This window comes from Malurus melanocephalus, unplaced genomic scaffold (genome assembly GCF_030028575.1).
Source record: "Malurus melanocephalus ecotype Western Australia unplaced genomic scaffold, MMel_1.1 scaffold_11, whole genome shotgun sequence".
In the NCBI taxonomy this organism is placed as follows: domain Eukaryota; kingdom Metazoa; phylum Chordata; class Aves; order Passeriformes; family Maluridae; genus Malurus; species Malurus melanocephalus.
Window position 1 is genome coordinate 531,967 of NW_026623243.1, and position 12,393 is coordinate 544,359.

Sequence of the window (12,393 nt, forward strand, 5' to 3'; positions counted from 1 at the left end):
GTCATGTGGTAGCTTTGCAGACCCATGAAGAGGAGAAGAGAGGGAGAGAACCAGTGTTCCATTGCATGACTCTGAAAATAGTGTCAAGGGAATAAAAACAGATAGGTTCATTAGTAATAAGAGTATGTGCAGAGAATGAAACAAGGCTTCTGTCACAGCATGTTTTTTCAAAATGAAAAAAATAGGCATTTAAAGACCATGAACTCAGAAAAAGTAGATGTGCAAGAAGGGAAATGTGCTTATGAATGATAGACTTTTGTGAAAGAATAGGATAGAACTTGGTGAAAATAAACTACAAGGAGCAGTTAACTAAGGTTGCCTTGAAACTGGGAACTCAGCAGACTGTATATATTTCTGTGGAAATCTCAGTCTGAAAAACACTTGAAGACTAGAATATCTGGTTTTAAGTGAGGCTGTTGAGACAGTGGAGATAACAAAGTGTTTGTTCTGTGGGAAACTGGTGCCATGCTATAAATTGAAATTAAATAAGCAACCAGTAATCTAGACTCTCCTTATACTGAATGTCTGTCTTGAGGGCTGCAAAGTCCCTTGAGCCAGACCACAGAGAGCAAGATTTCTCACTCTGCTGCTAACCATACCTAAGATGGTACCAAGACTACAAATCCAAATTAAAATTTCAATTTTTAGTGTGAACATCAGATTGCTGTTTCATTGGAGAATGTAATTTTTTCATTGAGAAATTAAGAGAACTCACAAGAGGAAAAAGCTTGTCCTTATTAGAAAATAACTATTTTGTGTCAAGGAAACAGAAATGGACAAATGTGAAAATGTGGGAAAAAAATGCAGTTTCTGAATCAAAGATGTAGAACAAGAAAACCTGCACATACTTTAGTTTTCTAAATAGGAAACCTGCAAGGGAAGCTCACAGGTCAGCAGGTTGTTAGGCTGTAAAAGTACTGAGTATTGAGAGAGTTCATGCTTCATGGTCAATAGAGTTGCTGGACACTTTCCTGAGTAGGCAAGTACAGGTGCAAAGTCTCTCATTAGAGCTTCTTTAAAAAATAGAGATGCATTGGTTGAAAAGTGGRCATCCCTTAATTGAAACATCCATGCTGCTATTTACAACATAAATAAAGAGGGAATAAATTAGCAATATTCCAAACACATGCTGTTAAAGAAGTGCAGGACTCTGTTGCTCAAGGGGTACATAATAGATCAGTTAAAGAGGCCTAAATAGTAACATAATCTTTGTGGTTTGATCCAATGTACGTTATTTTCTCAAAAATAACAAAAATGAAAAGTGTTAAAAGCAYCAGACCAATCTCTCAACACTGACAGTCTGATAAAGTAGAAAATACATTTCAACATTTTGCTAAAATAATGTAAATACAAAATAATATTTAAAATAATACTTACATCTCACTAGACCTGCAGCTGAGTCCTCTGAAGTAGCTATTACCATGTAAGAAAGTCATTTTGGAGTTATTTAGGTAATGTTACAGAAACCTCAGCTCACTGTTCAGCAGCAGGTCRCACAATTGCTGAGAATGACTGGGGAGGAGATAAAGAATGAAACAGAAAACAGTTTTACACTGTGTAAATTGATGGTGGTGTTAGGTCTTAATGTAGTGTAAAATTCTGGTCCGCTCTGTTACAAAAAGGCAGCAAAATTAGGAAAAGGCTCAAATAAGAGGATCAAAGCCGTAAAATGACACAGCTGGGAAGGAGATGAATTGTCTGGGACTCTTCTGGATGGGAAAGATGCAGCTCTATGAGGACGTAACAGGGAACTGTAAATTCAGAAGTGATGTGGAAAAGGTGTGTGTTTTGATAGAAAAAGTAGTATGGAGTTAGCCAATCTAAAGTGAAAAAATGAGCAACCTCTTTTCACATGTGACATGCTTATATTACAAGCTAAGGAACATATAGCTAAGATAAYTTGGATCAGAAACTCACTGAAGACTCATCAGTAGAAGCCAAGAGATTTTGTAACAAGGGAAGTGTTCCAAGTTGCCTCTGACAGTCCTATCATCCTCTGGCATTCACTGAACGCTGTTTGAAACCAGACACTAGGTTAGGTGACCTTCAGTATTTGGCAGTGCAGTTTCTTTTAGTTTCACCTCAGTGTTCCAACATTTGGCTGTACATTTATAATGAGAGGTGTTTGTAGTACCACAAACTGAGAAACAATGTACTAAATATTGTGATGGAACAAAACATAGTCAATTCCTTGTAAACAGTATTGTCAGTTTGCACTGGGGAGCTGTATTACTATACTTTGTTATTCTAGATCTGAAATGAGAAAGGGAGAGGAAATGCATTCATGGATACTAATCTGAAAATCCCGCTATGTTGTCCCTCTGAATAGCACAGACTAATTTACATTCTTCTATACTGAACTTTGCAAAATGTTATTCCACCACACACAGTAAAGATTAGAAATTCTGAGGTTTGTTTCACTTTCCTGTTCTACCTCACCAGGGAGGTACTTCCACTTMGAGTTGGCTTTTCTTGGCAAGTTTTTTCATCACCTTCCTCATTTTGCTGGAATGTCTGGACCATGCACTTTCYTTCTTCAACAGAGGTGGCCTTCACCTTGACAGCAGAGAGTTCAATATTACACTTAGACTAAAAATCTCTGAGAAGCAGAATTACAAGAGGAATAAGACTCTGAGTTTTTACKCTCTCTTCAGGGTATACATGAATAAAGTTAGGCCACACTTTATGAATATAGTCCCTTCAGTTTTGTTACTGCTCCCTGGTTTGACTAAAATGMTCAGAGAATAATGTAAAGAAAAATGCCACACTTCAGTGCACCTATACCAATTTACAGTAATAGTCCTCTTAGTACTTTCAAATTCATATCTTGCTTTTATGCTTGTATAAAATTCAATCGAGAAAAGCAGAAGKTTTTTTTCCTCCAGATAGATCTTGTATTTTGGAGCCATTTGAGTGCAAAGTTGTCAAAACGTTGCATGATTACTACTTTCTGACTTTCCCTTCCATACATCTTATATTTCAAAAACCCCAGTAATTTCCTACATTAGTTCATAATAGATTTTAAGTCTTTATTATAAACATGACTTTAACTGTTTGCTAACTGTATTTTCTTTTTATAGGGATAGAAGTAAATTCCCTTATTCCTATTCAGTCTACTGAAAAAAATTCTAMAGGTATTGATAAAACCCTAGCATATTACAGTTAGAATAGAGAAATACTTGCTTCACTATTGTGCAAGAAATCTACCTAAGGCAGTAGAAAATAATGAACAATGTTAGGATCCACAACTGTGTTAATATTTTTAAAGACCTAATACCTATTTATGCCTTGTACCTTATATTATGAAGATTGCTGTGTATTGTGGCAGCTCTATTCCTTTCTGAATACTTATTCAGAAATGTTATATTCTTTGAATCCAGTGTGTCTGCCTGCATTTATGAAACTGGGTTCTGTCAATTAGAAAAAGTTTTATTCAAGTTAAAGAGAACAATGAGGGGTTTAGATGCAGTTGTTCAGCTACAATTTATATATATTTCTTTAAATTATCATTTTTTTCCAGAATCTGTTGCTGAACAGATTTATTTATTTATTAAGTTGACAGTTAACTTGGTTTTCCTAGTTAAGGCGGTATTAAGCCTTTTTTCCTAGAAGAAAAAATAATAGTTATATTGTATTTATATATATGAGGATCTATGAAACAGAAATAGAGAGCAATGTGAAGATAATTTTACATTTCTTCTGCCTGCCTTATAAGTTGTAGCCTTAATAATTTAAAAGCARATTTTATGATTTGTTTTCAGAGAAGGACATGTGGGATGGATGTTTGGATAAACTTTCCAAGTGAGAGTGCAGTTAAGTGCTAAAAGGGGTCAGTCAGGGAAGTGCTATGAAATAGGGAACCCTATTTTGTTAGATATACAGGAATAGTTTTACCTGTGTTAGTAAAAGAAATTTTTTACAGCTCTGTTATCTTTTATCTTGGTGAGATTAAAATTGCATTGTTGCTGGGGGTTGGTATGTTTATCATATTAAAAATTGTTCTAATAAATATTCAATTATGTAGCTTTCTTGAAAAGATGACAAGCTGGACTCTTTCTGCTGTGATACATTCAGCTGGATATGCTTTTCTTGATTTAAATTATTTAAAGGTGTGTTTAATCTCTCTGTCATGTTATTTGGGGCTAAATTAATCTCAGGCTTTTAAAGAAAGCACATTCTATAAATGAATGGATTAGCCAATAGCTGAATGAACTGGCCATAAAAACATGTGCTCCTTTGTCAGGTCTGGAAAATTAAACAGTTCTCAATCAGTAGTATTGACCAACCCCTTATTTTAATTTAGGAAGGTATCCCATACMTTTTCCAGGGATCTTGCTAGTAGCCTAATAGTGTTGGAATGTCTTAGGAACTGTGGAATAAGCAGACATTAAGATAGGAGTTACTTTAACAGTGCCCTAAAAAAATTCAAATCTTGTATGAATCATTTTAATCCAGAGCAGAAATTTCCTTAGACAAAGACTTACAGCTTTGCACACAGAAGTGATTTCAGACATAATGATTACCTTTGAATATGTCACTTACATCAGAACAGTTCTGCCCATCTCTACTATAACATTGTCGGTTGCTCTTGTAAGACATAAACACAGTCTAAAATGCACACTGGCAAAACATCTCAGTGAAGTTTTAGCCTGGGACAGGAAAACTAAAGATCATTCTCAAAAACAAAACAGGGATGAAAATCCAACTTTAAGGTGTTTTGTTTAGTATCTGTATTAATGTTCAAGATTTGCCAATGCTGAAGTACTTTTCACTTTAAAGTGCTTTCCAAACACTCACCCACAGCTATTTACTTAAAGACTTCTGTTAAGAGGCTGAAAGGAATGTACTGAAAACGTCTCTACGGTGGCTGACAAGCCTTATAATAGAAAAGATTCTAACATTTCCTCTTCCCTATTGTTTGAATCTTAAGCAGTCATACTTAAATTCATGAAGAAAGGAGTCACCTTAACATATTATTTATAATTACATCATCACATTATAAAACTGTAACCTGATTTCCTTGTTAGCTAATGATAGTATGATTTTGAATCAATCCCAAAAATTTGCTGYAATTCTCTTTCGAAAGACTGTTTTAAAACAAGAAAATTAGCTATCAAGCTTATATWCATTTTATTAATTTTTGGTGTTGGCACTACCTGGCTTTACATTATTTTCCAAAGCACAGAGTCTCTTTAATATGCTTTAGTTTTAAAAGTACATCAAACATAGTTATACAGAAATAGTGATTAAATAAAAACATCCATTAGAAGGTTATTCGTCTACTTCAGACTGTATTTCAGAGCAATTCTGATTTAGCTACATTTTGGTTATATATTATATTTTTTCAAAATCAAATCATAAGTACAGCTACATCTGCCTCTAGTCATAGAACATACATCCATAATGAAAAAAAAAAAAAAATAACAAACTAACCCACAAAAGAGACAGACTCCAACAACCAGTAATGTGAAAATGTTTTTATTCACTTTTCAGCCCCTCTGGACAATTGAAATTATGTGTGAAGTATAGAAAAATGACAGAAAACCATTTTAGATCTCTCAGACCTGAGAAATATCTTTAAACCTTGCTTTTCAAACAGGCCCTTGTCTGGAATGCTAGTTTTGTACATGACCTGTTTAATTGAGGTGGTCAGGATCACCCACTGACAGTGTGATGTTCAGCTTCCCCCCAGCTGTACCACAGCAGTTCCGCCTGAAGTGTCACAGCAGTTCTGCATGACGACCCTCTCCAGTTTCAGCTTTCAAGCCCAGTGCAAGGGCCATCAGGCGTGTTTTGAGCAAGCTGTGAGGCAGTGCAGTGAGTCTGCATGGGGCAGCCCACGAARAACTCATCAGACCTCATGCCAGCTGCAGTGCAGATGTTCTGTGTGCCCTTCTTCACTCCATTTATTCAGTCCACCTGGCTTTCTAAGATGTAAAACTGGTCAAATATAATTTTCAGCTTTACTTTTAGAAATATCATTATGAGTAGGTTGTTAAAAGTCAGTGCTTAAAAGATATAAGGGACTTAAGGGTATTTCTAAAGTAACTTCTGAGCCACAGTGGTTGCTGTTATCTTGTTCTGCAGCAATGATTCTGCAGCAGCTGGACTAGTGAGAGAAGCTGTACTATTACAATCAGATCAATATATTCAGAAATATAATGTTATCTTTTCCTGCCTATCCATAAGTGCAACAAAACAGCATGTCTTGCATTTTCACATATTCTATTTACTTCTACAATAATTTCTCATCTACGTTCACAATATGTGAAGTGCCCCAGGCGACACATTTCTGTGCTGGCTTATTGTATATTCTGGCAGCACCATGAGAATGCAACAAACTGTTATAAACTGTTATATACTCTGGTATATATAATAATGTCTGGCCTTGATGGGGTTATTTAAATCTATGTGYGCCTTGAGAGGCACAGTTGAGCATTTAGTCAACATTTCTGTGTACTGTGGTTGTCTTAAAACTCTCCTTGCTAACAGAAGAGCTCTGTTAAACAAATATCCATCAGCACAAAGCCTTTTGATAGGAAAAAATCAAGTTCTTGTTCCCTTGTGCCTAAAACATCCACACACATGAACTCATCCTCTGAACTCAGTGGAGGCCATGATGTGGCTCAACTTTCATGTTTTCATGGATATTTATTGGACTGGGATGAACAAAAATGTAATAATCAAAATGTCTGAAATGATTGGCACCTGGAAAAATTGGCCAAAAACTAGAGTTTGTTTGTCAAGCCTGCTAGTGGCAGGCACACCAGCACAGACTAAATCATCCAGAGCATAGCACGAACACCTATAGGTACCTGAGAGCATAACACCCTTGTGTAATGGACACAATAGAGGGGATAACGTTTGTTTGTAGGACTTTTTAATTTATTTCCTTGCTGCAAAGGAGCCTCAGAGGACTGGGGTAGTCAGGCAAGAGCCTGGGGGTGGTCTCAGCAAAGCAACCACTTTGCTAAAGAAAGAGAGGATGTTCCTTATCACATGAGCAGCAAAGAGGAAGAAAGGCTGCCAAAGGTAAGGAGACAGAATCAAATGCAGTTTAAGGAATTTAGGGGTTAAATTGGAAAATGAGTGTTTATGGAATGAGGAGTCTAATTGTATTTTTTTTAYTGCATCTTCTTATAGTTAGTGTATTTGAAACCGACACTGCTCCTGAGAGCCAAGTGTATAAAAAAACACTGCTTGGCAATGAATGTCATGAATTTTTGGGTGACTTTGGTTTTTCTCATTTTTGGACAGTTTTGGGTCCACTTAGGGTGTAGAATGGAGAAAAAAATAAGCACACCACTAGTCTTGGCTACCTACATAATAAGGCCAGGCTAAAATGAAAAGGGAATGTGGYAATGAAATTATTTAGTTTACACAGAAGAAGAAAGATCTTCTGACAGGACCTGGAGGACTATGACATTTCAATTCTGTATTTAGAGTGTATTGAAACAGAAACTAGAACAACTAACTTTGAAAACAAACAAAATGCAGAATGTTAAACATTAGAATTAAAAACATTGATAAATACTTCTCTTCCCTATGCAAAATGCTCTTACAGAATGATCCTTTTCTTCATATTTGTTACTCTCGTTCAACTCCATGGCTGGCATGCAAGCATCATACAATCCCACTGCACAGGCCACTATTTAGGGTACATCCTGCTCTCACTCTGGAGGTCTGAGTGAGGAACTGRTTCTTGCCCTTTGCAGCAACCTCCAAACTGGTATGCCTACTGCTTGCTCTCCCTCTACCCCTGCAAAGTTCTTATGGGAGCTTTTCTGGTGCCAAGGGTGAAGTGGACAGGCCTGGTGTGGGCAGGTGTTCCCATACATCCAACAGTTGGTGGGGAATATGGACACCCTCACTGCAGGCATCATTTGAGCAGGCATGGAGGGCTAGGACAGAGTCAATGACACTGRTATTCTCATGTCCTTCCCACTTCCACTGGTCATTTTGATAACRTTTTTATCTGAATATATGCAGCTAGAAAGGACTGCAAGGAAAATACTGCTGTGCAGCACTTACAGTGCATTCAGAGCCCTTCTGCAGGTACAAGGCAGAGAAGAGCTCTGCTTGCAACAGAAGAAAAAGTAGAAATTTGTGCAAATGCCTTTCATATAATAAAACCAAAAAAYGTAACTGAAAGACAACAAGAAGTATCTAGATCACCTAAACCAAGGGTTTTTTCACTGTGTTGAAATAAGAAGATGACCTTGAGAGACAACAGAGATGCAATTAGAAAAAGTTTGTGGGAAGAGGAAAACCTGAAAATGGAAGTTCAAATGCTTTAACCTGAAGTATGAAGATGAGGGGGACCAGCAAGATGCCACACAAGAGTTGTGGAGCATCACAAAATAAAATAATTACTTAAACTAAAAAGGAACACAGATGCTATCAGAAGTCATAAGTTATTTCACTTTCTTCCTGTTCAGCATACCCAAAGATGAATGTCCTTGTTCTTGCAGCCTATCTGGGCRTTTTTTGATTACTACTGATTCTTATCCATTTCTCAGCAGTAACCAGTGAGTCTGAGCAATCAAGCTGGCTACAAAATCCATAAATCTCTGTTGTCTCTGAATAACTGCTGCAAGAGGATTATGTCAGCAAATAACTGCAGACAGGGARAAGCGGAGAATTTGCAAATCAATTTCTTCCTCATGAGATTCAAATTTGCCTTTTAAGGAGGAGCCAGTATATTAACAAGACTTTGGTCTTCAAATGCTTTCCTGTATCCTCATGTCAAGCAACTTGCTGCACTATTAACATATATAAATGAATAGATACCTACTGTTTCACCGTAACCCTTCTGCCAAAACACAGTAGGAAACAGCATGGCTGAATACAGTGATGCCTCTGAACAACTAACTAACTCAATTAGTCCAGATTTTACTTAAACTTTAGGGAAACTGGTATGTTTAATAGTTTGGTGAGCTGAATATCGAGCTTTGCCACTGCCTAAAAGGTCCTGCTCCTTTCCTCCATTTGCATCCTCTTTCATTAATGTTCTTCTGCTGCTTAATCTGTACCAGTAYGAGATCCCACTGCACCTCTCCAAGAATCACTTCAACTCCCTCACATGGTGGGAAACAACCAACTGTGCACTTTCTTGTGAGAGCTCTAATGAGCAGCACCACCAGGGAGGAAGAAAAAGAGCCAGGGCAGAGGTAGGGAAAGTGCCGGATTCTGCATCTGGGATGGGGCAGCCCTGGGTGTACAAACAGACTGTGGAATGAGATGCTGGAAAGCAGCACYGCAGAAAGGGACTGGGGGTCCTGGTCAAAGGCAAGTTGAACACGAATCAGCAGTGCCCTGGCAGCCAGGAGGGCCAACCCTGTCCTAGGGGGCATCAGGCMCAGCATCACCAGTGGGCAAGGGAAGGGATTATCCTGCTCTGCTCTGACCTGAGGCAGCCTCATCTTAAATATTCAGGGCAGTTACGAGTGCCACATATRAGAAAGATACAAAACTATTARAGAGTGTCCAGAGTRGGGCAACAAACATGGTGAAGATATATGAGGAGCWGCTGAGGTCAYTGGTCAGTTGAGGTTCAGCCTGGAGAAGAGACTGAGGGGAGATCTCGTAGCAGTTACWACTTTCTCGTGACAGGAAGAGGAGGGGCTGACACCGATCTCTGCTCTCTGGTGACCAGGGACAGGACCTAAGGGAATCACCTGAAGTTGTGTCAGGGGAGGTTTAGGCTGGGTATTGTGAAAAGGTTCTTCACCCACAGGAGGACTGGGCACTGCAAGAGGCTCCCCAGGGAAGTGGTCACAGCACCAGCCTGACAGAGTCCAAGAAGCATTTGGACAATTCTCTCAGGCACAYRGTGTGAYCCTTGGGATGCTGTGCAGGGCCAGGAGTCAGATTCAATGATCCTTATGGGTCCCTTCCAACACAGCATATTCTGTGATTCAGTGGTTCTCTGCTTGCCTGTTTTCACTGTGGGCCAAAATCAGAGAGCTGAGCCAAAGTGGGATTAAAACATAAATCTTTGTTCTTTGGAGTGGAGCAAAATCACAATATCACTAACACTTACAGGGTTCTATGAATAGGACAGGGAGAGAGAGTCTGGGCTTTTGCTATGTCAAGATTGATTTTAACTTCAATAGTATTGAATCTTCTAATGTGCAGAACAGCACATTCATTTTCCTATTTTCTTCATTTTGTGCCATTCTTCCCCATTCACTGCTTATAATGGGACCACACACAGGATTAAAGACACTACAAATCTAATTGCAGTCTGGATTGAATTTAAGGACAGCTTAACAAGATTCCTTGCTTGAATATTTACAGTGCTGTTGGAGCCTATTCTTCCTGAAGCTTTTAACTAATTTTTGAAGTTAGTGAGAATTTATGGCCCTTGGCACAATTTTTAGCACGCTAGAAAATATAAAAGAAACTAAAGAGCGAGCATAAACAATAAAAATTTCATGTAGGTTTGCACTGTGAAGATGGCAGATGATTACAAGCACTTGACTATCAGTTAATTTAGAAATTATCAGTTTGCATTTATTTTTCATGTGATCTCACCACAGAAATGGTTGCTAGAATGCTATGCTTTGAAATTTGAAACTTTCTCTAGGAAAAGAACAATTGTGAAAAAGTTTTCTAAGCATATTTTCTTTTTGGCAGCCTCTCTGTAGTGAAATTATTGATTCTAAATGGTTTGCTTATATCAAGACTTCATCTAACAAGCACTTACACCTAGACTCATTTATGGTTTCTGTTAGATCTGTGAGTGAAGTTAAGCATGCATAAGACATTTGTATTCAGCTGACCTTAAATTCCTGTTAATTTTCTGAGCCTGATATTTACTCCTTGCTCCTGGCAATTATGTGTCCAGGTTACTATTTAGATCATGGAACTAATTTTTCAGTGCTCACTAGCTTTCACCACTGAACAAACATGGAGACTCATGTAAAATGGAAGCTGTGTGTGTATGAGCTGTGTTGTTTAAACCCCAGTAAGATGATGAATAGTGAGCATTGCATGCTTTCATGCACCTTGGCTAAGTCCTTTCAAATCCCAGTCTCTGGCAATTTTTAGCAAGCCTTGTGACTTTCCTCTCACCTTTTCTGTGTCWGGGTAGTTTTAAATACTTCTAGTCTATTCCAGATGATGCAGATGGAACTGGGATTCTGGGTGCCAGCACTGGAGCCTCCTGACAGTCATTGCTTGCTGGTTTTGCCAGAGGTGATCCCGGTATAGCTTTGCCTCATGTTGAGCAGGACAGTAGCTGGCTGCTGTAAGAAGCAGCCAGGCAAGAAGTCCTGAGTGAGAGGGAGGAGTAGGAAGAGGTAAAAAGATTAGGGAGCCCTTAATCCATGCAATGGGAGCAGCCACTGGAAGGAACAGGTCAGGGAATCTCAAATGGGAAAACAATACTGAACCTGTTTTGTATTTCAGAAAGAGGAGATTTCTACCTTTCTGGTAAGAATTCTGAAATATGCACATATACCTGTGAATATAAATACTTAGCTGGATATTTCTGATCTCATCAATAGTTATTTGAATATTATATACTGAAAAATATTTCTTGTGAAATTGAGACCCAGGAGGCCTGACACTATATCCACTTATATCCTTTTCCTAAGGGACTAGTTAATGCCAGGGGAATTAGTCCTGACTGAATTTCTGAAGTGTCAGAATGTGGCCAGGTAATTCAGTAGATATGTAAGCTCGGAGATCTAGTGGGATCCTGATGCAAAAGATAACAGGAATCAAGTTCATGGCACTCTAGCTGTGATTGAGGAAAGTATTTAAATCTGAATATATGGGCATGGCATGCTATTGTCATTAAAWGAAACCACAATTATAGAGAAAAATCCAGCTCTCTCCTCAGAACATCTGGGGAAAGCAGATGGACAGAAAGCTGGTTCCCAGGAATGTACAGGAAGCAGAGTGATCTGCCTGCCCTCTGTCTATACACCCTTATTCTGTTGCCTGTTTGTCCTGAAGTCTTGGGACCTACAAATGGTTTTGGGGTTGCAGGAAGGATGAATTGACTCAGCCATCAWGGCAAATGTGACTCCACTTAAATGCCTGAAAGGGGAAAATTATGTTAGGCTGGAGGGAGAGCACAATGWCTTGCCATGCTGAAGGCAACTGAGGGAGCAGGGGGTGGGGACAGAGAAGATTACTTTGTTCTAGTGTGGGATTCTCCCAGGAGGTGTGAGCTCCACATTACGAAGCAACCAKAAAGCCAAATCTTTATAAAATGGCTTTAATCAAGTCTTCTAGGAATAGCACGTAAAGCTCTGACTAAAATACCCTCACTAGGAATCTGGGAGAAGTTGACAACCATGCAAATGCCACCCACACAGCTGGTGGTTGTGGGCCCAGAAATCAGGGCACGCCAAAATCCGCAGGACAATAGCTTATAACAAT